The sequence below is a fragment of the Trachymyrmex cornetzi genome, unplaced genomic scaffold (genome assembly GCF_001594075.2).
Source record: "Trachymyrmex cornetzi isolate Tcor2-1 unplaced genomic scaffold, Tcor1.1 scaffold612, whole genome shotgun sequence".
Taxonomy (NCBI): domain Eukaryota; kingdom Metazoa; phylum Arthropoda; class Insecta; order Hymenoptera; family Formicidae; genus Trachymyrmex; species Trachymyrmex cornetzi.
Genome location: NW_017299929.1, coordinates 52,015 through 55,611, shown reverse-complemented (window position 1 = coordinate 55,611; position 3,597 = coordinate 52,015).

The following is a 3,597-nucleotide window of genomic DNA, read 5'->3' as shown; positions in this document are numbered from 1 at the left end:
TTTATCGCTGCTAACATCTTGCGTTCGTAGTTTATGCCTTTTATTGATATTATATTGTTTAAAATTTAAACTACGTTTGACCTAAATTGTTTTAAATAAAAGTTGTACAATTTTAAGAATACTTTAAAATTATAAAGAAAAAAAATTTTTTTATTTATTATTATTTTTTTAAATACCCCCACCACCTGTAATTTTCTTTAATTTTTAATTTTTTTATTTACCAAATTAAAGATTATTTTTTTATAAATTCAACCATGTGTAATAAAGTTACAATACGATATATCATTTTCGAGAATGAATTATTAACGTTTCCGTATATATACGCTATCCATGCTCATATGCGGAAGTAATTGTCATCGGAACAATAAAATACATAAATAAACATATAAGGAAATTGACATGATTGATATTTGTAACATTACAAATTATAAATAATGTTAAGAGTTATAATAATTATAATTATTTCCCCTTAATGTTAGTAAAACTTTTTTATTCATTTCTGTACATTACTTCCTTATAATATCTTAAGATTATTCTCTTAAAGTTATGTTTAGTTTTACACTTTAATATCTCATTTAATTGTCGTTTACGTAATAATTTTAAAACGTATATATTAACTTAATAATGAAACAATTTAATTACTAAATGCATTATACACAATAAATTTATATTTTGTTTCGTTTATTTATTATACTCATTACAATAATGATACTCGATGAAAATACTCGATGAAGTCATTATGTTTTAAATATAATGACTTCTTGCACCATGAACATTTTACTACAGCTGTATTACTGCAAACTTCGATATCACATATTGTTAAACTTTTGTCAAAACTAAATTCTACTGGATTTTCAAATTCCTCTGGTCTTTCGTTTGTATAATCATTTTTAAACCACGAATATTTAAATAAGTTATGATATCGCGGGGATGACAATTGATTATGTATCAGAGATTGTAATTTTATTATATTATTTCGTTCATGTAAATTTATATTACTACTTTCCAATAATAAAACAGTATCTGAAAATCTTTTAGCAAAATTTTTCCAAATTTTAAATCCCTAAACATCTAATGGTTATATTTTCCCTGTTGTGCCTTTCGGTATAATCATAGTAATAATATGTTTTCCTGCAGATGTTAAATCTGAAATAATATTGGGACAATGTCCAGTCCATGAATCGATAAGAAAAACGCTATTAGAATCAATATTTGGAAAATAAGCTTCTTCTAACCACATTTTAAAATGGTCTGTAAGAAATATAAATATTAAATTAATAACTATTTTATGACAGCTATGAGATTTTTAAATAAAATGTAAAGTGTATCACAGAAATAAGACTTATAAATTCATTATATTATTTCGTTTATATAAATTTATATTTATTTTTAAATAGTAAAACAGTATCTGAAAATGTATTGTAAGAGGAAATTTATTTAATTACCTGAAGTCATTTTACCAGATTTCGATGTTTTTACAATAATATTTATTGGTGTAAATAAGGTTTCTTGTACTCTTGGTCCCAATATACTATTAGTTTCTTTCAATACAATGAGTAAAGGTGACAGCAAATTTCCATTACACATATTATTGGTTGTATGAATGTGTTGTTGATGATATAGATTGCGCAACACACTCTACTTTCTTTACTCCTTCATTAGACAATGACCTTCCAGAATGAATTTCCAATTGAAAACCACTTAGATCAGAATTAAAAACATTTTCAGATCCGAACTGTTCAATAAGGTCTCACTTTTCAGAAAATCATTAGCTGTATTTTGCAACTCAACGGAATCTTCTATTGTTCTTCTAGTTACAAATTTCGTGATTTTTCTCGAAACAATTCGGTGGGATTTTTTAAATCTTAATACCCAACTGTGAGATGCTTTAAATATAGAATTAAAATTTCCTACTTCTTCTTGAGCTTGTAAAGCCCACCTTTGTAGATCGATATCATGAACTATGAATCCTGATCAACAGCTGCTGTAAATTTATTATGTGTAAATTTGGAGATGTAAGATAATTTTTCTATATGATTTCCACCTGAATGTAATTGTTCTTTCCATCGTCTTAATTGACGTTCAGATGAAATTCTTCTAAATTTATTTTGCACTGATTTTAGTGGACGATTCCTTTTGTTTTTATTTTTTTCATTAATGTCCCAATTCCGCCAATACTCAACAGCTCGTCTTTTATATGAACTATCAAAGTCTGCGTCATTATTTGAACATTGAGGATGAAAATTTAAATTATCTTCACTCCATGCTTCTTCATCTTCAATTATTTCAGAATTATAAGGTTCTTGATAATCGAGATAGGTTTCTTCTGATACTTCCAACCCATTATGAAAAATGCTATCCAGCAATAATTTTTGTATATTTTCTTTTAATACTATTTCTGGTTCAGTTACTGGTGTTTCTGTTAGATATATTGAACTTATGGATATTAATAAAAGTCTAACAACATTAAGCGGGTTGATAATCATTTCCAAAGATTAAACTTGGCTTTGAATCGTAATATAAAAACAATTTAACAAATTACACAGATATGATTATGACAAAACTACTGCACTGACTGAACGTAAAACTGCTACGTGAATATTCTTATACTGTCCATTTATACATATCTTGAATGTACACATAGCTTTACATCATATCTTACATCGGATGCGTCTCCGTTTTGGAGGGGAAGGGGGGAGGAGTCAAAATTTTATATAATTTATTCGAGGATATGCTATATCAGGAGACCCTAGTATAAGAGGAATAAGAAAGTTTCCGAATCCTCCAATTATAAAAGGCATTACTATAAAAAAAGTTATGATGAAGGCATGATTGGTAATTATAGAGTTATAGATTTGATCATTATTAATAAGATTATTACAAGATCCTAGGTCTAATCGAATAGTTATACTTATTGCTGAGCCAATTATTCCTGATCAAATAGCAAGAAGGAAATATAAGATTCCGATATCTTTATGATTAGTTGAAAATAGTTTTTTCTCCCTCGACGTCCGCGGGGTTGGTGAGATGTAGCTTCAGATTGGCATAATCTCGTGTAGCCGCCGATCATACGAAAACGCTGGAAAAAAATGCTTAACAAAAAAAATAAAGAATCGGCAAAACGCAATTACAAAGTCACCCGTAATCGCGATAAGCGCTGGCACGCCCGCCCTCCGCGACGGGAGGACACAGGACAAAAATGCCGCGCTAATTCCGGTCGGGTCAAACGACCCTTGTGACGGACGATACAAACGTCACGTCACAGTGTATTCAAATAACCTTAAAAATTGACCTTAAGGTCAAAACCAATAATGCAGATATGCAGAAAGATGACCCCCATTGTCCTGAACAACTTTTGTTTAAACAATTTTTTTGTATAGCGCTTACTTTTGGAGATATTTGGGTGGATCGATTAAAAAGGTTCATCTTGTATATTTATATAGAGAGAGAGGAAAATCGCCGATACTGACACGGGTCTCCTAAAATGACACCCCCTTATTTTTCGGAAACTAACTATTGCACTTTAGTAATACTAATAAAATCATGATCTGTTTAGCTAATTAAAGAAGTACAAACTCATAATTCGTAGGTTTGTGG